General features: G+C 35.7%; 1 pseudogene; it reads left to right on the top strand.

Annotated features, from left to right (window-relative positions):
- Positions 1-7,083: 7,083 nt before the first annotated feature.
- Positions 7,084-7,589, top strand: LOC109701572 (polypeptide N-acetylgalactosaminyltransferase 15 pseudogene; annotated as a pseudogene).
- Positions 7,590-27,206: the final 19,617 nt, after the last annotated feature.

Raw genomic sequence — 27,206 nt, forward strand, 5'->3', positions numbered from 1 at the left:
TGCTCACTCATTCCACAAATATTTATGATCCCCCCATTACATGCAGGCTCTATGGTAAGCTTGGTGATACAGTTTGAAAAACACCCAGGTGGGTTGCAGTTATATGAGGCACTGAAAACACCCTGCCCTTGCTCCATGGCCCTCGACAGATAGCACTGCACTCAGGTCCACGGTCTCCCATTGCACATTCCTCTCCTAGTTCTAGTTCTGTCTCTTATCAAATCAAGTTATCTTACTGAAGATTTTCCCTCTTTTACATACAGACCCTTAATTTTCCCTCTCTCTTTCCAATTTGTGCTCAGTTATCTGAGGAAAAATCTCTTTTCTGCACTCTTACCTATCGATGTAAGGATGTCAATAATGATGTATCTATGTAAAAGGACAGGAAATCCATATAAAATTAGCAGAAAAAATTTAAAGTTCCTGCAATCAACTAAATAGATCATATTTTTTTAGTACCGTTTTACTATCTCTGATGAGTTTCTTCCTGTTTCAGAATCATCCTTTAAAATAAATGTTAAAATAAATGTTAATCTATTTCAAATACAAATTTAACTTTTTTCTAGGTTTTCCTATTTTTGTTTTATTTATAATGTAGAGTATTTTGGCAACTCCATGAACGATTTTAGGCCTCTCCTGAGGCCCCAAGCTTTATTTATTATATTCATGAAATGGGAAAATGTGTTTCAAATTTGAAATGCTTACCAGTAGCTAATTCATTATAGAATAAGTTGTAAAACTTATTTGGAAATTCATGGTTATATATCAATAGAACTCTGACACTTTCATGCTATTTTAAAACAAATCTTTTGTGTATTAATTCTTCCATTTGGACATTCCTTAAGCCCTATTAACCCCTTATCCTGACAGGTGGGGCAATAGTAGCTTCTGAGACTACATGATACCTTACAATAGATTTAAAAAAAAAAATTCAAAACGTACTCTGCTAAGGAATGTCCCTAATACCATACAGAAGGAAACAGCTGGTTCTGTAGTATACTTTCTGAACTGATCCTTACTTGTAGTCAACAAACTTCAAGTACACAATTTCCCAGTTTTTCTGTGTGTTTCTCTCCTCCAAATAGATATTTAAGAGCAATACATATTTTTAAAACTGAAAGTACAAGTATAATTTTCTGAGTCTCATAGTGCCCATCACATGTATTTTTTACTTAACAGTTTGAGGAAAGACAACAAAGCTTGTCCTCTAGAGTTGTCATCAAAACTTCTTTCCAGATATATTCCAAAATATTTGCCAGGAACACTGCCTTCTCATGACTTAGAATAGAAATGCATAGAGAACCACAATAATTGTCTCCAGTACAAACTATTTTCTGTAATTACCAACGGAAATAACAGAAATGCTAAGAAAACACATATTCATCAAAACAGCAGATTTTTTGTTCTTTGTGAGCTGTAATTAGTTCCTATGCCAATTTCCATGCTCTGAATTGCATGCTCAATGATAGGCAATTTTGTGTGTGTGAGAGAGAGAGAGGAAAATGAATGTATCAGGCCATAAGCACATCCTGACCAAATTACAAATTTGTTTCTCTGGAAAATGTATCAGTAAATAAAGAAAGTCTTCCTGAAAGAAGTCCATTTTTCTAGAACCCTTTATTTGGAAACACTAGTTTCCTGTGTGTCTTTGTAACTTTGTGTATGTGTGAACCCCTGTGATGTCATGAGGAGGAATAATTGGACCTCCTACTGTAATGCATTACATGGTAACAGTCATCATTGCAAGGGAAGTAAGATTATTTCATTGCACTATGCTCTTTTTCCCCTTTATTGCCAGTAAACTAGAGTCTATAATAATATGGAAATCCAGGTTACATTTCTAAACAAAGATTATTGAGTACTATACTAGGAGATTTTAAAAATGAGCACAATAAGATTATTGTCTTAAACACACAATAAAATTCTTTTTTTTAATTTCTTTTCATTATTGTTGTGCTGGGTGAGGGTACCTTGTAGCATTTACAAAGGTTCTTACAATGTATCAAATATATCATATTTGAATTCACCCCCTCCACTGCTCTCTTTCACCCCCCTTCCCCCTGATTTCTGTAACAGTTTTAACAGGTGTCATTTTTGCATTTACATACATGTGTATACATTATTTGCACCATTTTCATCCTCCTACCCCTTTCCCAGCAACCTCCCCTCCCACCGGCATCAAACCCCCTATGGGCACAACCTGTTCTGCCCTCCTATTCTCCAATTTTGTAGCAGAAAAAACATAAAAGATAATAAGAGAAACATGGTATTTTTGCTATGTCAAGATAAAGATAGCTACACATGGAGATTCCTTGTGTTGTTTCCATGCTTATATGTATTCCACCTCAATTGGTTCATCTCTACCTATCCTAGTAGTACTGGTACTACTCTCTATATCCCTTCCCATGGTGGCCTCTGCCAGTTTAAGATTACTATATTCATTCCTGAACAGTGAGCACATCAACCACATTCAAGTTTTTGGTTTCTTTCCCTTGCCCGATCCCTCCCGTGCATGGCCTCCCTTTAGTGTGACCCATGTCCAATAATATTGCTGCATTTATTTTGGTCTATAATCTGCATATGAGGGAGAACATGAGACTTTTGGCCTTCTGAGCCTGAATAGATTTACTTAAAATGATGTTTTCCTGTTCCACCCATTTACTTACAAATGACAAAATTTCATTCTTCTTTGTGACTAAGTAAAATTCCATTGTGTATAAATACATTTTCTTAATCCATTTGTTAGTAGCAGGGCATCTTGACTGTTTCCATAGCTTGGCTATTGTGAAGAGTGCTGCAATAAACATGGGTGTGCAGGTGTCTTCGCAGTAACCTGACTCACATTCCTTCAGGTCACTAACCTGCTGGGAGCTTTTGTTTACACATAAAATGAAAACCCAAGGGTTATGGTAATTCTGATTGCCTCTCACATATTACAAGTGATGTTGAACATATCCTCATATATACTTATTTCTTTGATAGACTGCTTACCCTTTCTTTTAGCCATATTCTCTTTTGTTGCTGGTCTTTCTCTATATAAATTAATCAGCCTTTTGTCTGTGAAATGAGGTTTTGCTTATTTGTTTTCATGGGAGCTTGACATTGTCTTAACTCTTGATTTTCTCATGGCATTTTTCTCTATGAGGAACAGGTTTTTTTTTTTTCTTTTTTTAAACATTTTTATTGCCATGTAGTCATTGTACAAGGAGTTTCATTGTGACATTTCCATACATGCTTACAATGCATCTTAGTTAGATTCACACACACCATCATTCTCCCTCATTCCCTTCCCCCTTACTTAAAATGACTTCAACAGGTTTCAATGTTCTCTTTTTCTTACAAGCATATAAAGTACATCAATCAAGTTTAACCTCCTTTAGCCTCTCCATTCACCTCCCCCTGCAAGGAATAGTTTTATATCATTAAATTTACCAAAAAGTCTGTCTTCTGAAATTGCATCAACCTGATAAATATCTCCTCATTTTGTAATTATTTTTCCAACAAAAAAATCATGATCTCTTCTAGAATTTCTGTTTTATTTTTGACATTTAAAGCTTTTATTCATCTGAATTTCTAGCATTTATTTTGACATAGGCTGTGTAGTATGCTGACTCCATTATTATTTTTCCAGATGTTCAAACATCTTAGACTAAATAATCAATCCCCATATTGATTTGAAATGCCATTCTATCACATGCTAAATTACCACACAAATTTGTGTCTAATTCTAGACTTTCTATTCTCTTCTTTTGTTCAGTCTACCTGTGCACTAGTTGCAATAGTTTTGATCTCCCAAAGGCCCATGTGTTGAAGATTTGTTCCCCAGCATGTGGCACTATTGGGAGGTGGTGGAGTCTTTAGGAGGTGAGACTAGAGGGAGGAAGTTAGGTCATTGAGGGCATGCCCTTGGGGATATTGGAGCCACAACTGCTTCTCTTTCTTTCTCTCTCTACTTCCTGGCTGCCAGAAGGTAAACAGGCCTCCTCTGTCATGCACTCCCTGCCTTGGTGTGCTGCCTTGCTCCAGGCCCAAAAAGCAATAGGGCCAACTGATCATGAACTGGAACCTCTAAAACTGTAAACAAAAATAAATCTTTCCTCTTTTAAATTGATTTTATTAGGTATATTGTTATAGTAATATAAAGCTGACTAATATAACATTGTGGCACTATTTTTAATTACAGTTTTGTAACAGATTTATAACATGTTATAATGAATGATCTATAAGTACTCTTACTTTTCAGAAATGTTTTGGTTTTACTGCTTGGAATTTTCTATGATTAACTTTAATTTTTAATTTTTTTAACTTTAAAAATATTAGCCTATAATAGTTGTACATTATGATATTCACATATGTGCTTACAGTATATCTCAGTTAGATTTACCCCCTCCATCATTCTCCCTCTTCCCCCACTCCTTCTTAGAACAATTTCAACAGGTTTTATTCTTCCATTTTTCTATGATTAACTTTAGAATAAGCTTTTCCAGTTCCAATAATAATTCTGTTGTACTATTATGGAAGACTATGCTGAATTTATTTAATTACAGATGAGCACACAGTCCCTTTCATGACCCATGTCTTTTTACCTACTACACTAACTTCCATTTTCTCCCTTATCTTGAAGCTGCCAGCCCTCACAGCCCTTTAAGTTCTGCAAAGAACAAACAAAGAAATGAACAAAAACCCTCATGTTTCCTCTAAATATTCCAATCAGCGGCGAGACTTGAAGGCAAGATCATGGAACACTCCTCTCCTGCCCAATACTATTCTTGGCTTCACAGCTGCTCACACCGTGCCTCTTAGCTTAATGATCTAATGTCTTCTCAGAAGTCTTGGTGATTCTCTAAGAGCCACCAAGCACATGATATAACAATGGTCTGATAACTGGTGTGAAAGAGTAAGGTCAAAATGCACATGACAGGAACTCAGGTGTACAGAAAAAACCAAAAGTTAAAACTTTTCAGTAATTGACCCCATCCTAATTTTAAATTTCCACATCAACTGTGAATGAGGATGAAAAAGTTCTGTGAAACTTGCCACATGGTACTATCATCCACTCCTTCTTATGATCTGTATTTTGGACACAACAGCATGCTGGGGCTCTCTTTCAAAGTTAGGTGCAGAGGAGCAAGAGCCAGGCTGTGATGGTCTTGGATGCCCCTGAACTGGCCAGGCTCTTTCACTCTGTGACTTGGGTCAAGTTATTTAACTTTCTGTGCTTCAGTTTATTCAGCTGTAAAACAGTGATTGAAATGTACCTAAATTATCATGTCATTAAATATAAGTACTCAATAAATATTTGCTATATAAATAATAATAAATATTGATAATAATATTATTAATAATAGTAACACTCTGCTTCCACTTTGAGGTACACAGATTAGAGAAGCTTTACCATCCACACATTTATTGATTGATTTGTTATCCTTACTGATTTCTTTCAGTAAATAAACAAAATAACCTTTTTGCCTACTTCTTTCCATTGTGTTTAGATTGCAAAGCTGATTTTTAAAATATTCCTAATAAAGCTTTTTGCATCTGGGTACAAAATTACTTTAAAAACAAACTGAAGCATAGACTTCCAATTGTGGGTATGATAAACCCTGGATAGTTTCCTTTTTCCTTCAGAAAATATTCTCCAAACTAGACATAATACAGACAACTACCTGATAGAATCTGAAAGTGAAGAGAAACAGATGAATGGGTGGTGCATGTGTGCTTAAAGGAGAGATGTGGATCTAGGTGAGTAGGTTTCTGACTCCATGGCTTTCAGTTTGGGGCTAAGTGTATTCTAAATGACTCACACAGCAGTGGCAGGGGTCCACATAGAAGACCAGTTTTTCTGGTGCAAGAAACCAAAGTAAAGCCAGAAAGCTATGAATGTTGGGGGAGAATAAGGGTAATGCTAGAAGGGAAAGAGGCAGAGAGTAGTTTGCCATTCTGTCCACTTACCCCTGACTGATCAAGACAAATACATGTATTAAAAAGGCTCAAAACGTCTCAGCCAAACATCAGGACTGAAACTGAACTGCTATCCAAGAAAAAAACCTGTGGTTGGCATTGGCTACAAAAATTACCTGTTAACAAAAAAGAGAACTCAGTGAGAGAAAAATAACAGTATCCAGGTTCTATGATGAACACCTGTAATGACTAAGATACAACCTAAAATTATTCAACATACAAAGAGCCAAGAAAATGGAACATATTCTCAAGAGAAAAGAAAATGAATCGTGTCCAAACTGGAGATGAAGCAGATGCTGGATATTAAAGAAGCAATTATAATAGGGCAATGAAATAAAACAGAACATGTTTTCTGTGAATGAATATCTCAGCAGAGAATTGGGAATTTCATAAAGAGAAATAAAAACAATAAAATAAAGGAGAAGTTATAGAACTGAACATCATAATTATGATTTTAAAAATTTGCTGGAAAGACTTAATTCTCAAATGGACGTAACAGATGAAAGAATGAGCTCAAAGTGCAATAGACGTTAACCAAGGTGAAAAACAGAAAAGGTTTAAAAAAATTAACCGTGTCCTCTTAGACTCAATGAAATAATCAAACATGTAAAATAAAAATATCAGAAGAGAAGGGAAACATTTTTAAAGAAACAAGACCTAAACTTTTCCTAAATTTAATGAGACAAATATTTATATACAAGAGGGTTACAAGCAACAAACACAATGAACACAAAGAAGCCAAAGCTAATATACATTATAGTAAATTGCAGAAAACTAAAGACAAAAATAATTCTTGAAAACTGATATATTACACAGAAAGAAACATGGATGATTAATGACTAGTTTATCATCGGAAATCATGGAGGATAGAAAGAGGGAAATAACTTTTTGAAAAATTCTGGAAGAAAAACGTTAATCATCTTCAAGGGTAGTTCTGTTGAAACTCTCCCCTGCTCTCTGGTGGGGCACCTCTACCCGAGTCAGGATGTTGGTGCTGTCTTGACCAGGAGATCTACGGAACAAGGTCTGCATTGCTGAGACCTGGTTGGGCTCCTTCAAAGAAACCCTCTACAGGTACAGCCCTAGGCCTTCGCCCTGAGCAAGCCTGCATAGCTAAGCTGCATGGAACACTTGCAGCTGCGAAGGAGGCTGGCATGTCAGATATTCCTCTGGTTTGCGTCCAATATCTATCCTGAAATTTACCCATCTAAGCACAGGCCAGGTTCTCTGGAAAGCTCCACAACATTGAACTTGGCTTTAGTGCAGACTGCCAGGCAGAAGGGGACATAGTAGCCTGTCCTGTAGTGGTGGCTACTTGAAGAGACAGCCAGTAACAGTGGCACCTAGAGCACACCAGCAGGAAGGAGATCCACTTTGGCAGCCCTCAGCTGATATGCTTTGATATCAGGCAAGAGCAGGAGGTCCTTCAGAACTACACTAAGGAAGGCCCTGTCATCCATCAGCAGCATTGGGACTTCCAGAAGAATGGAGTAACTGTCCATATTCTTTCTGGGAAATGCATGGAAGCCATGGTTCAGTAAGACAATAAGGATTTGCACTTGCATCTATGTGGTGGAAAAGCCAGCCAGGTGTGGAGATTTGACCAAGTATACCCTGTGGATAAATGATGAATGCCAGGGGCAGAAAGGAAAAGAGAATTTTGTCCATTCTAGTTCTGTCCCAAGAGAACTAAAAGAGCATGTATATGTCATGATTTGGACACTTTGTATTTTGCTTCTGGTAGAGGAGAGAAGAAAGCTCCATGGAAGAATACAGAGAATCTCTTCTTATTATCCTTTATTTCATTGACTGCTGGCTTTTTTTTTTTTTTGGATGTCATTTGATTTATTCCAAGTAAACATGTGAAGAAGACAGTATTTGTTTTCTTTTTTGTCTTACTAACAGTGTAGCTGTTTATGTAGAAAACTAGAAAATATGGATAAACCAAAAATGAAAAATAAAAATCAACCATAGTTACACCCCAGAGATGAGTACTGCTAGTCTTTTAAAGTATGTCTTTCCAGTCTTTTCATGCATACTTTACATTACTTATGTTATTTTTTAATATTATATACTGTATGGTACTTATAACAATATCATTTTTAATAATAGAAAAGTTATATCTTATTATGTATACTATATTATAACTTGCAAATATTATTGAGCAATATACCAACAAATAATATTCCTGTATGAATTCCTGAAAGCTGGCTGTTTTTTAAAAAATGAAAAATAATGGATTCATTGTCTCATTTCCTTTATCACCAGAAATGACCATCATATAGTGCAGAAAATTCTTCATTTTTCTTGTTGAGCACTGAACAATTGCTTTTGTCTCTGACTGGGAAAGAGGCCTGGACATGGTCCAGCAGCATCTAAAGAACACATCAATTCAATGTATCACTTTCATTGTTTCAAGTAGCTTTAATTTGGATTCTCTATTTAACCAATTATAAAAATTAAATAGTGAAAGAGTGGGCTGACAGTTCAAAATTTGTGTGGGCTCTGTTACCATAAATTTCATATTCATTGGTCTCAAACCCTAGCTCAGGAGAAGGTACTGAGAGGAGCAGGTTAGGGTTGGAGAGAAGATGGAAGAGAGTTTGGCCCAACTCTCCAGCTCAGCCTACCCCACTGAAAAGCTGGGTAATATGTTCATCTTAATGAGAGTTTCTTTAGAACTATCTATCAGTTCTTGTCTAGCATGATTAAATCTTAACCAAATTCCCTTGTAATAGAGTTCTCTTTAGTCCTTGGTATTGAAAGGATCACCACAGACTGAATGCTGTCACTAACAAAAATGTTTACACTTGATAAACTCTCTTGATGCTCTGTTATAGACAAGGCAAGAAATAACCTTTGCAAAGGAGCAAACCTCCCTGGAAGGGAAATACCAGAGCCTGAGACAAATTTCTTGTGAGAGAAAACAGAGTTGGGTATTAGTGTCTCTGAGTCCTGATGAGGCCATCTCTGAACCCATACTGACTGTTTGGGATTCCTAAACGTGACTGCAGGTTGTATGCTCACGTTTAGGTAGACTACATCCCAACTAGAGCAGAGCTATGGCTTATGAGAGCTGAATGCTCTCCTTGCTGTGCCCTTGCAGACCTAGTTTGGCCAAAAGAGTTGCTGAATGGGTTGGATCTGCTACTGACAGAAAACCATTGGTACATTTCTTTTCTAGAGGGAGTAGCTATCTCCTTTGGACTGTTTTAGAGCACGTATGTTTCAAATAAGAAAAATTAGGTAGAAAGTGTGAGATTCCAAATAATACCCATCATAATTATGTATTTACTCTCCACCTGCCAAGTTAACAGGCCACTGCATTTCTCCATCCATAGAATATACTTTAGACTTGTACTGTCTAATATGGTAACCACTAACCAAATGTGGCCATATAATTGGATATTCATTAAAATTAGAGAAAATGTAAAATAGTCCCCGAATATACTGGTCAAATTTTAAGAACTATAGCTAATGGTTAATGGCTACTGTATCAAAGAGCACAGATACAGAACATAACATCATCACAAACAGTTCTATTAACAACTTTAGACAGAGTTGTCATCCTATCTAGAGAAATTTCAGCAACATGTTACCTGTCTATATTTAAAACAAATTTCTTTAATGTACTGAGATAGAGCTAAAAATTTTCAGACAACAACCTTCTAAAGGGTATTCATGAATACCCATGAAGAATAAAAATTAAACAATATCTCTATTTTTTCTTTTAAACAATTTTGTTGTGGTATAATTTACTCACCATAAAAATCATTTGTTTTAGCTGTGTAAGTCAATGAATTTAAGTACCTTTGCAGAGTTATACATTCATTAGCACATTCTAGTTTTGGAATCTTTCTACCACCTTGTACTTTTTTGCAGCCACTTCTTCATACCCCAAACCCAAACCAATTGTAGTTCTACTTTCCATCTGTATGTATGCCTTTGGAACATTTCTTTTTTTCCCCTCCTTTTATTTTATCATTTTTACACTTACGTACATGTGTATACATTGTTTGTGCCACCTCCCTTCCATCCTCCCCAGCCCCCCAATACCCTGCTTCCAAGCAGAACCTGTTCCACCCTCTTCTCTGATTTTGTTGAAGAGAAAACATAAGAGACAATAAGAAAGACATATCATTTTTGCTATTTTGGGATAAAGATAGCTACACAGAGAGATTCCTGGTGTTGCTTCCATGCACTTGTGTATTATAATCCACATTGGTTCATTTCTACCAGACCTCTTCACTACTTCCTGAGATCTTTTTTTAAATGTACTTTATTATTGACATTGTGAGTATTTGGAGGGGCTGGGATAAATTAATATAATCAAATACAATGTGAAAAAGTCCTGTGAGAGATAAACAGAACTAAACCAATACATAACCACTAAATAATCCCTGCAGAATATTCTGAAAGTAATCCTACATACAGAAGATGAAAACAAATATACCCATGAAAAGATGGGAATTATTAAACCTCAGCAGAAGAGCAGACAAGAAATCAGTGAGTAGCATAGAATTAGTTGCACATACATAATCCCATACACAACAAAAATAACTAAATGGCAGAAATCACCACATACCTCTCAATATTAACACTGAATGTTAATGGCCTCAAATTCCCCATCAAAAGACACCTACTGGCAAACTGGATTAAAAAAGAAGACACAACAATCAGTTGTTTACATGAAAACTACCTTACAGACAGAGACAAACATTGCCTTAGGGTGAAAAGGTGGAAGAATATTTACCAATCTAATGGCCCCTGAGAACAGACAAAACTAGGATTACTTATATCAGATAAAGTAGACATCAAACCTAAATTAGTCAGAAGAGACAAAAAAAGTCACTTCAGACTAATAAAAGGAGCAATGAATCAAGAGGAAATAACAATTGTTAGCTTCTATGTGCCCAATGTGGGTGCACTCAACTTCATTAAACATACACTACTGGAGTTGGGGGAGGCAATAAAGGAGAATGGTGGAGGGAGTGAATTCTAGTTTATTTGATACATTGTAAGAAATTTTGTAAATGTGACAATGCACACCACCACCCAGCTCAATGATTAAAAAAAAGAATATTCCAGCTCACTCCTCTTAGAATGGCTACCATCAAGAACACAAACAACAACAAATGTTGGTGAGGATGTGGTGAAAAAGGAGCCTTCATTCACTGCTGGTGGGAATATAAATTCATACAACCACTATGGAAAACAGTGGAAGCCTCTTCAAAAAACAAAAAATAGATCTGCCATATGATCTAGCAATTCCACTCCTAGGGATATACCCAAAGGAATATTAATCAGGTTATAATAAAAACCTGCACACCCATGTTTATTGCAGCATTATTCACAATTAAAAAAAAAACCTACAGGAAACATTAAAAAGAAATCCTGTGAGAATGAAGGAGAATACCCTTTGAGAATGAAAGCCCTACAACACTATATACATCTATCAGTCAGCTTTATTTTACTATAATAAATACCTGAGATAATCCAATTTATAGAGAGGAAAAGTATATTTTGACTCATAATTTTGGAAGTTTTAGTCCATGATCAGTTAGCTCCATTGCTTTGGCCCTGTGGCAAAACAGCACATCATAGTGAGGATCATATAGTTGAGCAAAGCTGCTCATGGCAAAAAGAAAAATAAAGAGAGACTGGGATTCCATAATCCCCTTCGAGGGTATGCTTCCAATGACCTGAGGACTTCCTACTATTACTAGGTACCACTTCTTTTTTTTTTTTTGTCTCTTTTTTTATTGTTATGCTGTGTTGTGTACCTTGTGGCATTTTCAAAAGTTCTTACAATATATCGAATATATCATACTTGAACTCATCCTCCCCACCATTCTTCTTTATTCTACTTGCATTTGTGGAATGGTTTCCACAGGTATCATTTTCCTATTTACATACTTGTGTGCACAGTATTTGCACTATAGTCACACTTCCATGCCCTTTCCCTACCTCTTTCTCCCATCTCCTTCCCCCTCCTCCTTGTACTAACCTCCCCAGGAAGGACCTCTTCTGCCCTCCTGTTCTCCAATTATGTAAAAGAAAAAAAGATCACATTTTTGTTTTAGCTATACAGGAAGTATCCTTGTGATAGTTCCATGTATATGTGTATTCTAACCCAAATTGGTTCATCTCCTCTATTTTCTTCTTTCTACCTTAGTCCCCTTCTTATGGTGGTTTCAACAGGTTTAAGGATAGGTACCACTTCTTAAAGGAAACCTCCCAGCAATATTTTCCTGGGGATCAAATATTTAACATATGGACCTTTGAAGAACATTCCAGATTCAAACTATAACAATACTGATGCTCTCTCAGCTCTCTTTGGGTAACCAAGCACTTGGTGCATAGCTAGACACTCTTTTGGAGTGATGAGGAGGTTGCCTGGAACTCTTCTGGTGACTTTTAAATTCCAATGGGCATTTTGTTTACTGGGCTTATGGGCAAAAGACCAAACGGCAATATCCAGTATTAGCTCAAAGAAGGGAAGAGATAGGATCATGTATGTAAGCATAGGAAAGATAAAAGAATATAACATACCTCAAATCTAAGACCTCATAGACACAGCAGTGGAAAATCATATGGAAGTGTCATTAGTGGGGAATCACATAATTGGATCAGCAAAAAGAAAACCATTTGCATGCTGAAATTCTAAGTGGAAAGTAAATGGGCTAAAAATAAAAGGAAATGTTCAAATAAGATAAGTTCTCACTTAGGACACCCCCAGCATCTGTGTTTATGATTCCTTTCCTATTTGAGATTTAATGTATGTTATGTAAAAACATAGACTAAGAAAATAGCCATTTTCTTTCCAGCACACTTGGCAGAACAGCAAACCTTTCTAAAGATAATCAAAGAAGATTTCATAGAAGACATGACATGAATTATATATCAAAATATGAGAATAAAAGTTCTACTCCAGGAAAGAGTGGGGAGAGGAGAAAGGCTTATTAGACAGAAGAAAATACATGTAAAGCACAATGTCATTTCAATTAGGCATTCCTTATTTCATTAAAAAAGCTGGAAAGTCCTTAAGGCAAGGCTCAAGTTATGTGCTTAATCTGTGTCCTCACATGTACTATTTTTAAACATGAGGCCAAGTAAAGACTTTTCAGGTAAGAGAAATTTGAAATAATTTGCAACCAGAAGACTTACATTAATATACTCAGTGGTAAAAGACTTACTACTTTCCAACTTGCACCAAAGCAAATATCTTAACTCCTAGCATTGATCTTTGACATTATATTGGAGATCCTGGCCAGCACACAAGAAGAATAAAAAGTAATACAAGATATACAGATTGGAAAGGAAGCAGAAAAAATTACTTATCTGCAGAAATCTATAAAAACCATGATAACTAATAAGTGAATTTGACAAGCTTATAAAACACAAGGTCAAAATAAAAATAATTGAATTTATGTTAGCAACCATTAAAAATGAAATTGTCAAAAAGCAACTCCATTTTTAATAGAACCAAATATATTTAAGAATAAACTTAATGAAGGCATTTAAAAATTTACACTAGAAACTAGAATACTTTGTATGGAGAAAATAAAAAAGACCTAAATAAATTGGAAGGTGTACCATGTTCATGAACTGCAAGAGTCTATATTGTTAAGATGGCAATTCTTCCCAACTTAATTAGTAGATTCAATGTAATTCAATTAAAATTTTAACTGTCTGCTTTTGAACTGATTAACAAGATACTTCTAAATTTATATAGGAAGGAAAAAGACCCCAAATTGTCAAAAACAATTTCAGAAAAAAACAAATATGAAGGATTAACATTAACTGATCTTAAGACTTACTATAAAACTGTAGCAATCCAGACAAAATGTTAATCTGTAAGGGTAGATATAGACAAATAAGATAGAATTTTTAAAAACCCCAAATTGGCTCATATTTAAATGGTCAATTTTTCTTTTTCTTAAAAATGCTAAATTCAGTGAAGCAAGTAATCTTTTCAAAAATTGTTGCTGCAATAAAGATGTGTGTTTGAGAAAAATGGATGCTAACTGTTGAATTAAACCATACATGCAAATTAACTGAACATGTATCATCTACCTTAATTTAAAAGCCAAAATGATAACACTTCAGAAAGACAACATTGGATTTTTTTTTGTGGTATTGTGGTAAGCAAAGGATCCTTCAATAGGTAGAAACAGCTCAAACTACCATATAAGAAATTTTGTGAAAGTTACTTTCTCTTTGAAAGATCCAGTTAGGGAAAAAGTAAGACAGATTCAGAAGAAATAATTATAAAACATATATTTGAAAAAGGACTTCTATCTAGAACTTTTACAATTTGATAGGAAGAAGAAAGATAATCTGACAGAAAATAGGCAAAAGATTTAAAGATATTTTATCAGTGATAACTTGTGAATGACTAATAAGCACATGAAAATATGCTCAACATCACTTGTCATTAGAAAAACATAACTTAAAACCAATGAGATAACACTATATGACCATTAAATGGATGGAAGTTAAAAAGAGTGACAATATCAAGTGTTGTCTTGATATCTGCACAAGGAGCAGATACAACTTGCACATTGCTTGTGGGAATGAAAAAATGGGTCAGCTATTTTGGAGAATACTATGGCAATGTCTTACAAATAAACATAAATTTGCTATCAAAACCAGTAACTTCATACCTAGGCATTACTTAAGAGAAATGAAAACACATATACTCATAGACATGAGTACAACAGAATTATTCATGATGGTAAACCTGGAAGCAGCACAAATATTAAAAAACTAATAAAAAGGTAAACAAAATTTGATATGCCCCTAGTATAGAACAGCAAAACATTAATATGTAAGTATATATGAATAAATTTCAAAATAATTTTACTAAGTGAAAGAAAAGCACAATGAACTAAGTAATACATGATTCCATAGATATTAGATTCTAGGAAAGGCAAAACAGTGATGTATGGGGCTGAGTGGGGAAAAAGAGGAGTGATCAAAAGGGAAAGAAAAGAATGTTTAGAGTGAAGTAAATGTTATATATCTTGATTTTTGATGGTGGCTGCACATGAGTTTCTATACAATTATATCAAACTCCATCAAAATATGAACTAAAATTTGATGAGTTATACCTGAAATTTAAAAAACAGACATTTTATTTAGTAAAACAAACAAACAAAAGCCTGCTTTTATTCATTTTATTTTCAATAACTCATACAAGACTTTTTTAGACAAAGTGTGTTTCAGTATAGAACTAGTAGTTGTACTAAAATCAATAAGGGATAACTATTCAAAAAGAATTAAATTCCATATGGTAAGAATCCATGTTTTAACACGGGTTTCTATTCCAGATAGTAAAGATATTAATGGAGTGACTTCCAAAATACACTCTTCACTACTCAGTATAGGTCTGTGTAAGGAACTCCAGGGAATTGTTATAACACTTCATTGGATACCTCGGGCATCTATCTGAGGGACCCAAGAGAAACGATAATCAATTTATATCAAAGGCATTCCACATTGATGTCCATTTGAATGTTGAATCTTAAATTAGGCACATTCTATTATCTGAACCTCAGTGATAGAGAATAGGTTCAGGGTGTAGCCCCTTTTTTTCTAACTCCTACAGATTTTACTAATTGCTCTCACTGAACAAAAGATGGGAGAATAAAAGCTTATATTTGGTTACACACATTAATTATGACTTTGCTCCATTTCCCCCCAAATGCAATTGTATCATGCCATATGAGAGGCTGTGATGCTAATATTAAAAAAATCTTCACTTCTACCCACTATATATCACCATGTATTGTCTACATTATATCATTCTCCTGTGCTTCCTATAGAAAACTGATTTTTGTTCAGGGCATGAAAGTTTCTCGTTTAAATGTTCAACACACTACAGGCTTACTAGGCATCTCGTGGACAGTGTTCATACAAGGAGAAATCCTTACAGCATGAGACTGCTCAGAAGCTCACTGTAAAGGGACACCTCTCCAGACTGTTACCATTTTGGATCATGAGATTACAAGTGAGCCTACTTATATCTCATGAGTATTTCCAGGAAAAGTTTTTTTCTGATAAAATGTTGATATATTTAGATGCCACCTGCATTTACCCTTCCCCCTATTTCTGGGAACAAGACATGATACCAGACAGAAAAAAGCAGCCATCCCACAGGCATGATAATGAAAGCTATACCCGAGGACTGTGTAGGAGTTTGAGGGATTTGGGAACTGATCAAGAAAAAAGACTTAACCACAGAGGCAGCAACATACTACAGGCTTACTGGGTATCTCTTGGACAATGTTCATACAATGGGAAATCCTTACAGAACGAGACTGCTTAGAAACTCACTGTGAAGGGACCCATCTGGCAGGGGAGGAGGCAACGAAGCTAGGAGAGGGGAAGGGCTAGAAAGGGAGCTTAAGTATATCTATGTGCTATTACCCAGTAGCATGGCAGGGGGTTCTCTGGATCAGAGAGCTCCATAGGGATACAGCAGCTTGGTCTTAAACCACAGGGTTTTCTCATATCTATTGCTAGCAGATACGGATGAGGCTCTGGTTGACTACAAATCTGCTTGTATGGCCTATTTTTAAAGTAACTAGATGTGTAAAAATTTGAATTTGGTATTGGTGGCTCCCATGCTAACAAGTCTTAGCCGTCAGTGAAGAAATGAACCACCTAGAGAAAATATGTTGCAGATAATTTAAATAATAGCGTGATGGTGTTAGAAGTTGGTGACACTGGGTCCTTCAAGGTCACCTTCAGTAGCCATGAACCTGGCCTGTAAGCCTCTGGATATTCAGTCATTTGAGAATAAAACCCCTGTTTAGTTAAACTAAATCTATACAGATTTCTCTCTCTCTCTCTCTCTCTCTCTCTCTCTCTCTCCCTCTGTCCCTTTCCATATATATGATTATGTATATAATATGTATATTTAAATGTTCAGGAATCTATATGACTCTGTTTTAGGAATATTAACAAACTGTTTATGTGTATTATTTCATTTAATCTGCAACAATTCTATTCAGCAACTTCTCCTTCAGAAGAAGGCCTAGAGACATAAAGAAACTTGCACAGTAGTACAGTTAAAGAAGCCAACGAAACTAATGTTTAATTTACTGAAAATATACTAATGAAAGAAAAAATGTCACCAAGCAGGCATATTGTGTCCATGTGATCCTAATTGTAACAAGGAACACTTAGTGTTGCCTCTTTAATGCTGTCAGTCAAAATGTTCTCAACAATAAAAAGAATAGATGTTCTGACAAAAAAAAGGAATATTGAATAATGCACAGAAGCAAAAAAACTGGACTGTGGAACACAACACAGGCCAACTGGTCTAATTTCATCATAAAGCCAAGAGCTCAGTAAAAAGGAGGAGAATTTTCTCAACTGAAAGAGAGTTAATGTGACTTCCAGTGTTGGCTAACATAGTCTAAACTGACTGCAGCCCATCTCTATGACCATCACAACAAAAACAAGTCAAAATACAGAAAGCACCCACATGAAGAAACCACAATTAAGAAATGGGAAGATTAAGGATGAAATTCCATATTTGAGCAATCCCCTGTACCAGGCACAGCTCTGGTTAGGGAGGCTAACCTCTTAAGACTACATTTTCTGGTAAGAGGAATGAGATAGAGAGAACAGGAACTAGAGATTATAAGAGAAATCTCAAATTGTAGTGACTTAGAGAGGGGCATCCCATAATTCTGCCTGTGAATTACTTAAGTTTCAACATCACTCCTAAATTATGTATGTGTGGAATGGATCAATGACACATAGTAAAATGTTCCAGAATGAAGCTCCATGGAAACCACTGCCTGAGAGACAGCTAAGCCATGTGTGGTGCACGTTGAAAGTCCCAAATACTGTAGTAAAAGCTCTGAAAACAGAACTGATGTTGATACTACCACCTGAAGAAGGCAAGCTAGAACTTTCAGTTTTGATCTGACTGGAATGATCTCCTATAAAAAAAAATAAAAAAGAAAGAAGGTGGCAGTAGGGAGGATATTCTCCAGAGGATAATAGTGAATAACTGAATGCTTTCTTTCTCAGGCCAAAAGCAAGGGTATTTTCTTTCACAAGTCCTAGTCACCTCATCCAGGAGTTCAAGCTAATGCAATAAAGCAAGAAAAATAAAAGGTACATCAGGCTGAAAAAGAAAAAAATAAAACTATCTGTAAGTGACATGATTATCCACAAAGTAAATCCTAGAACTCAAATAATTGAATTTAGCAGATCACATAATACAAAATTATTATGAAATAACACTCAATTGAGTTTCTGTATATTAGCAGGAATAACTGATAATTTAAATTGAAAAAGCAAAATTATTCATAATAATACCAAAAATGAAGTACTTAGGAATACCTCTAATGCATTGTGTACCACATTTACATGTTGAAATTGCAAAATGCTGGTAAAAGAAATACAAGAAAAATCTAAACAAATGAAGAAATATGATAAAATGTGCTTACGCTTTGAAAGAAGCAATACCATCTAGTATGCCAGTTCTCCCCAAAATGATCTATAGATTCAATGTAACTCCAATCAAAATCCCAAAATTCCTTCTACATATTTATAAGGTGAGTCTAAAATTTATGTAGAAAGCCAAAGTATTAGCACAGACAAAATAACTTTGAAAAAGAACAGCAAAGTTGGAGGAATCACTCTGACTCAAGACTTACTCAAAAGCTACAGTAATTGAAACAATGTGATTTGGTGAAATAGATTGATGAGAGAGAATAAAGAGTCTAAAAATATATCCACACAAATATGTGTATTTGTACTGGAAAGGATAGACTTTCCAACAAATTGTACCAAAAACAATTGGAATTCCATATGCATAAAAGTAAACCCGGGCCTGGAGATGTAGCTCAGTGCAAGAAAATGGATGGAAATGGAGATCATCATATTAAGGAAATTAAGCCAGATTCAAGAACATAAAATAGCACATTTTTGTTTCATACGCAGAACCTAAATTTTTTTTAAAAGACATAGAAGTAGAAGGGGGACTAGTTAGGTAGAGAAAGGATTAGGAAAATGGAGAGAGGGACAGGAGATGGTAATGAAGAGTGAACATGACCAAAATACATTATATATATGTTCAAAAATGTCATGATGAAACCCACTATTTTGTATAATTAATATAACCTTATAAAAAAGTAAACTTGGGATTATACAAAAACCTTGGATTTTATGCAAAAATTAACTCAAAGTGGATCATAGATTTAAAAGCAAAATGTAAAGCTATAATACTGTTAGAAGACAATGGGTAAGGAATTCTTTGTGACCTTGAGTTAGACGAAGTGTTCTTTGATATGACACCAAAAGTGGGAGCACATGTAAATTGGACATTATCCAAATGAAAGTCCTTGGCTCTGTGAAAGATATTCTTGAGATAATGAAAGGACAAGCTATGAAGTGGAAGAAAATGTATTGAATCACATATCTGACAAAGTATATGTATTCAGAATATATAAAGGACTTTCAATCATCAATATGAAAAAAACAGCCCATTTTAAAAGTAGCAATAGGATTCAGTATACAAGGAAAATTTTTCTTGGCAAATAAGCACATAAAATTATCCTGAACATCATTTAACCCTGAGTAACATGGAAATTAAAATACCATGATGTAGTTGTACAATCATATCAGAATGCCTATAATAAAATAGATTGACTACACAAAAGTGAGTGAATAGAGCAACTAGGACACATATATTTCTGGTGGAAAGGCAAAGTGGCATAGCCACTTTGGAATATAATCTAACCATATCTTACTTCAATAAGCATTTATATGATTCAGCAAACCTATGCATAGGAATTTACCCAAAAGAAATGAAAATATTCACACAAAAACCTATATATGTGAGGTCATAGCAGCTTTGTTTGTAATTCCACCCAAACTAGAAATAATCTAAGTGTCTATCAGCTGGTTAATATATAAACTAGTTGTGGTATACCTAGTAACAAAATATACTCAGAAATATACAACCTGTAGACAAAGAGAAAGTTATGGGAGTAAGAAATAGCTCAGTGGCTGTTGGAAAGAAGGTCTCAGCACAGTAGGGCAGCAAGAAGGACTTTTTTTGGGTAATGGCAGAACTGTTTTATGCTGTTGGCTGCACAAATTTACACATTTGTCAAAACTCACAGAGCTACACTCCAAAAAGAGAAATGCTACTGTATAAAATTCAATAATCTGTCTGAAAGACATCAAGAGATAAAACGACCAAATTCAATATGTGGTCCCTGTTTTGAGTGGGATTTGACCAAACCCCTGGAAAAAGATATTTCTAAGATTACTGGGGAGCATAAGTATGGAGTACATGTTAAATGATAGCAAGGAATTATGGTTCCTTTTGTCTGGGAGTAATATGTTACTATAATAAAAATTTTAAAGTCTATACACTTGAGAGTTTCTTAGTATAGTACAACAATACTTTTTATTCTGGTAGGTCTAAAAAGTTTTAAATTTTTAAAGAAATCAAAACAGGAAAAAACTGAGATGTGTCAAAAGTAAACAAAGGTAATTCTTTCTAAAGCATGTCTCCAGAATTTTTATGAATTTCTGAATTCTGCTTAAGCCCATACTCCTCACAACCTTGTTGTACAAATACCCTGTGCATTCTGTCTTACTTGTAGCAATTTGTCTATTTCCATGTTTGAAATAAAAAGTATGTGAATAATCAAAAAATGACTAGCTACTGACATTATTCAGGCAATGTGAAGATGTGTGGCATCAAAAATTGATTTCATATCTGGCCTTTTGCCATTGAAAAACTTTTTTCTTAGAGAATGTCATTGAAATAGAGCTTTTTCTAAATAATGTAAAGTTGTCAGGAATTTCAAACTCTCACTTCTTATACCAACCTCAGAAATTTCCTCTCTGTTTTGTATCTCAGTTAAGGACTTCAAAATTATTTCAGGGAAGTCAAATAGATGGTCACTACTTCGGATGTGATAGAAAGACATTAAGCTGGTTCCTCTGAGGATGCAGCATGCAGGATGAGGGTAGGGGCTGATACTACTGCCTCTAACTGGGATTGCCCCACTACAAAGCACCCATGTAAATCAGATTCTCAGCGTTCCCTCAGGTCATTGCATTGCCAAGAGAATGATGCTTCTGCACATACTTCAAGGTGAACCCAGAAGGCGCCCACCAGAGGACTGTAGAGAAGCCATCTGTACCAACAGCAGAACAACCATCTGTATGCAATTTCCAAATCAAAGTCACTGCCTTGCCCATTAAGATGAAATGTGGCTTAGGAAGTATTGTAGCAATACAAGCACAAAGTCATCTTGTGTAGATGATTCTGTGAAAGAAGAATGATTCTTTCTCTCACACAGGTGTGTGTGTGTGTGTGTGTGTGTGTGTAGATTTACAAAGTATACATTATGTTTTATATTATATATATGTAATTCATACAAATACATTCCAACTGCACATCAACCTAGGTCAATCAAAAAACCACTAACATTTACTGAGTATTTCCTTTGTTTCAATACTATTCCAGCACTTTGTATGTATTAATTCATTTAACCCTCACACAAAGCGTAAGGCATGACCATTCATGCACATTTTATAGATGAGGACATCAAGAGACTAGTCCATATAGATGACAACTGCTTATGCCAGGACTTGAATGGTTATCTTAGGGTGTTCTTAGCTTCCACTCTTCTACTGTGCTTAAGTTCAATGTGTGTTTCAGATGAGAAACTTTCCTCTCTCTCTTTCCACAACTCCTTTCAAACTTGAATGTAGGCAGGAGAGAAGACTGAGAAACACAGGAAGCAACAGTCCAGTAGGAAGGTGCTGGAGACTGAGAAAAACACCTGCACAGTAGGCTTCAAGGTCAGGTCTATACCACTTAGGACAGAGAATCAGCTGTAGACACAGACCTGAACTCTGAACTGACTTCCTGTAGACTGAAGGACCTAATTAGTCTTCTACTAAGGCCTCCTTTTGAGATAAGCATAGCTATAGAAATGTAGATAAACCAACAGAAAGAGTGACAGAGAAATATTTTGGAGTTGAAATACAAGATGGGAGAAGGGAGAAGCAGTGAGTTGTAAAGACAGTGAATTCAAGAATATGGCAAGCCTAAGGAATTTGTGCTTTATGCTGGAGTAAGCAAGAAACCAGCAACTTTAAGCAACTTACCCAAGTTAACCTAGCAAATTAGTGTAGAGCCAGCCCTGTCTCCTAAAATCTCTTTCCTTACTGCCCATGGGGAATCCTTTCCACAAAGCCAGGCTGCTTCTCAATTAGATAGGGAGGGTCCAAGAGAAGTTAAAATTGTATATGGAGATTTAAGTTTGTACCTTTGACCTTTGTCCTATAGAACTGTTGAACTACATTAAAAATACATTTAAAATGTATAAAGCAAAATACTTCCAGTTCTAGGAATAATTTCTAAACTTGAACACACATCTGTACTATGTCCTAACAGGGTGACCTCTTCTTATTTGGTCTCCAGACAGTCCTTTCCAACATTTATCCCATGGAAAATGCCTCCAACTCAGGCTAATAGTGGATAGGACATCTGATTCAGATTAAGCCATGTGACTTAAAAATGTGACACAACCAATGTTCTTCTCTAGGCATTTGTAACCAAAATGGGAAAGAAGAGCAAGTCATTCTCTGTTGAGGGAAGCTGGAATATGAGACTTGGGAGCCAAAAGCAGCCAGATTTCTTCCACATGATGGAATGCATTTTTTCCAGGGAAAAGTAAAAACACAACAACAACAAAAATCAAATAAAGCCAATACCCATGTGTGTGAAAGATACAGTGCCCCACCTGTGTGACAAGTGGTTCCCTCTGTTCAGGAAGCCCAGACATGTGTCTTCTCTGTCCCTGATTTACTTTGATTATATTCCTTGTCCTTTTGTTTGATTATATGGGATATTACCCAATATGATATATTTTAGAAATTCTTCCCCCTTTTTGGGGCAGTATTAGGGTTTGAACTCAGGACCTTATATTTACTAGGCAGTCGCTCCACCGCTTCAGCCACTGCAGCAGCCCATCCTCTTTTTGTCTAATGACATTGACCTGTTTTCATTATTTGGTAACTATTAAATTGTATTATTGCCACAAATCCTTATTCCTCCCTTTGAATAAAATATTTATCCATATGCTTTCCATGTGACTGGTCTTCTTCTGGTAGGGGAGATGTATCCTGCCCTAGAAGGTACTTGTGCCCAGTATAATGTGAGAAGTGACAGGGTGGCCCTTGGAACACAATCTTCAAGAGGTGTTTTATATTTCTACCCCTACTCTTGAGGTTTGTCCTTTCCCATGAGAACAATGTACAGCAAGGTGGGGCCCCTGCTTCAGCCTGGCTCCCAGAAGAAACTGACAAGTGGGGCACAGCCACCATTCACCTGCTGCCTACAGCACAGTCTTGGTTTTGCAGAGCTGCAGCTGACCAGCTCCTGACATGATACCTAAGCAGCAAGTACACCTTTTCTTCTGTAAATCTCTGAGATCTGAAGTTGTTACATAACATTATCTTCACAAGAACTGACTGATGCAGAATCATTATGGTCATGCTCAATTTGCCCTGTGCAAAATGCTTTATATGCCATAAATCTTAGAAAATAAGTCTATTGTTGACACATTTTTCAATTGAGAAAACTGAGTCTTAGAATTTAGCAACAATTTTCTCAAGGCTACTGAGAGGTGGAATTCAAATACAGCTCTGCCTAGTTCTAGAGCACATGCTCTTAAAGATATTTGTACTGCCTCAAGCTGTATCAGACTTCTACATTTTGCATATGTAGAATATTTAGTTGCTGTGTGTGGCAAAATATGACCTGACTTGGAACATATCTATCTATATTGGTACTTTATTGTGAGCTTCTAGTAAGTGACTATAATATACACATATGCCATGTATCCACACATCCATATAAAGTTATCTATTCTATGTAGGTGTAACTAGCTTTAAGAAATTCTAAAAAGTAAGATATTAAAACTATTTGAGCAGATAAAGTAGGCAATTCTTATTTGAAGTTTAAAATTTTTATCCTTTCCTTTTTTCTAGACTGAAAGCAACCCAAGCATACTAAAAAATTATGTAATTTATAAAACTAGATTTGTAGGCATTTCCCCCAGAAATTATGTAAAAGTGAGGTACATCTGTAACAGAAAATAACTGCAATAAGCTATGTCAGCAGGGAAGGTTTTATGGCAATTAACAGGTGGCTTTAAAAAATAATTGATGATTCAATAGCATTCCTAACTATTATTTTTAAAAGCGCTTTAGACAGTTTAACGAGCAGTTTCAAGGGTAATTGATACCATTGTTATTTTTAGAAATATCGCACAGTCTAAGTACCAATTTGTTCTTGCTATCTACATATTTACCTAATTCCTACAAATGGTGAAATTTATCTGTCCTCACTGGAGTTGTCCATTGGCAGCATGTTGGGATTTCAGGCAGGAGGAGGAGATAAAGGGGAAAACTTGCCTAGGACAGAGCCCCCACAGGATGCATTGGCTCCACATCTGGTTCTTTCCACACCCATTCATGCATGTATTTCTTAGAATGTAAGTATGAACATGTCAAACAGCTCTATAATGTACCAACCAAAGAGCTCAATTCTGAATCCATATTTAGAGCCCCTTACTCTTCAAATCTTTTCCCCCAAAATAACAATTGTCTTCTTATTTATTTATTTATTTTTCCTTTGGTGGTACTGGGGTTTGAACTTGGCCTCACACTGCTAGGCAGGGGCTCTACCACTCGAGCCACTCCACCAGCCATGCAATTGTTTTCTTGATGTATCTCTTATGACTGCCAGAGGCTCTCCTGTAGGTCAGTAGAAGGTTGTCTCCAAGAATGCCAAGACAGGAGTTTTTTTAAACTGTGCATCTTTCCTTTCTTACTGGTTGGCTGATAACTTGACTGGGCCTTTCAATCTCTTTAGTCCATTAGAGATCAAGCCCTCACTATTTGTAAGGAAAGGGTTAGGGCTTTGTGATAAAATATACGAAAGTGAAGGTCTTAGGCCAAGAATCAGCAAGGGTCTTGCTTCTGAGTTCAACTTAGAAATATTGGAGTTGTGAATTCTGATTCTATCATCTATCTATCTGTCTATTCATCTTTGCAGATGGATCTGGGAAAAGCATTCTGTGATGACTGCACAATTGTGGTAGCTTGCTGAGTCTTTGATCTAACTTTAAACAAATACTAGATAGTGGGAATGAGTGCAGTAGTGACCTATAGGTTCCAGAAACAGAAGGTATCTACTTGACTAAAAAGTGGAGGAATCTAGTGGCAACCACAAATGCAAGCAGTAGCAGGTGAAAGATATTAGCAAAGCATGCATGAATTTGAATACGATATAGTTGGGAGATGGAACTTGGGCACTAACACAAAGCCTTCCTTATTCTTTCTGGCATCTCCATTTGGGTCATTTTAGGACTGTGCCAGTTTTTCTCAATGGAGCTTTTTAGGATCATGTGAAATTTTTTAGTTCAAACAACGGAATAATCATTTACAGTTTATCATTTTCAGGTCACCTATTGAAGGTAGTTGGGTTCCTCTTTCAGTTGAAATGAGCTTTGTATATGTTAGCTGTTTCATAAGATTTGCCACATTTGATTGCGAGTTGAGATTTAGAAAAAGAATAAGAACCTTTTGAAAAGGTTCCCTTAATTATCAGCAACATATTGAAGATATGTTATACATATATTTTAAATGGAATGTTTTTGTCAGATTCAGCCATAGACTTATTTTCCCAAAACAAGTAAAACTGTTATTGTCATGTTTAAGCACTGCCATTTTACCTTAAAAGGCATCAAAACATTTTGGTGTCTGCTCTTTTAGTCTGGAGTCCATTAAATTCTCTTTCCAATGTTTTCTAGAAGGCTTTGTTTGAATTTGTGTTAATATCTAACTATGCTGTGGTCTCACATATTGTTAGTCTTTTATTGATAATACCAGGTTCCAGGAAAAGTGATCAGATACCCAGTACAATAGCTTCACTGAAGCTGATGTACAAAATATGCAAGGAAACTACTTACAGTACAGACAAGCCCATGCCTGTTCTAGTAATGGGTGACATTTTAAACAATAGAGCTGTCAGATCCTACTGTGAATAAAGAGGCTTAATCACGGCAAGAATTAGTGTACACGTCAGGTGATTATGTGTTTGAAATACGCCAGGACCAGGACCAGCTGCAATGCTTCATGTTATTTGTAATCTCAGTAATTGCAGCTTTGGAAAAAATTATTTGGGGTTGGAGAACCCAGGGCTCGGGGAGAAGTAAACAAAAACCACATACAATTTATTTCTACAATAGAGGTCTCTATAAATGGGAAAAGTTCAACCCACATTATAAATTTAAGTCTATCCCCCTCCTCTCCAATTCAGCAGTGCAGCAATATAATCATGTCCTCCTTTTCCTTTCTCAAAGTCCAATTATAGGTCTCCTTGCAAATAAAATAAGCCTTCAACCATCTACTTACTAACTTGAGATGAGAATTCCTTCTACAGTTATTTGGATTACAATATCCAAAACCATTTGGGAAAACAAGGGACTCAGTTGAAAGAGGCATTTTCCCATGTTGAAAACTATGCTCTTTGGCTATGATAAATACTTGATTACCTTCTGTGGATGTTTATAAAAAGATAATTCTTCAATTCTGAGACAGTCTTGTGGAAAGTGATTTAGTTGGAACCAATGATTTGGAGAATTCTACACAAGGAAAGCAAAGCAGAAAAACTATATAAAAAAGAATGAAAAAAAGAAATATAACAAAGACTTATACTCAGGAATCAAAATTCTGGCCTCCAGTTCTAGTAAACTTTCTATAGCAAAGAAGCATGGTATAAAAACCAGTGTTGAGCCTCAGTGTTGAACCTTAGTCTTATCTACTTTTCAGTGAACATCACACCATGAATCTTTCTACTTTCTTAAACTCACAAGGTTATTACTACAAAATGTAATCTTGACAGCATAGTTTTTCTCTACATGTTTTGTATGTTGTTTTATAATCTTTTACAATAAAATAACTTAAATTTTTCAGACATGTGGCAAGAGTAGTGTTAAGGACTGCCTTGTCCCTTTACCTAGATTCACCAAATGTTCACATTTTGTCCCATTTGATTTATCATTCTTTCATAAAATATTTATGTGCATATTTTCTGGGCCTTTTGGGAGTGATGCATCCATTTTTTTCTTCAATACCTCATAGTGTAAATCCTAAAAACAAAGACATTATCTTACATAACCACA

This window comes from Castor canadensis, chromosome 3 (genome assembly GCF_047511655.1).
Source record: "Castor canadensis chromosome 3, mCasCan1.hap1v2, whole genome shotgun sequence".
In the NCBI taxonomy this organism is placed as follows: Eukaryota; Metazoa; Chordata; class Mammalia; order Rodentia; family Castoridae; genus Castor; species Castor canadensis.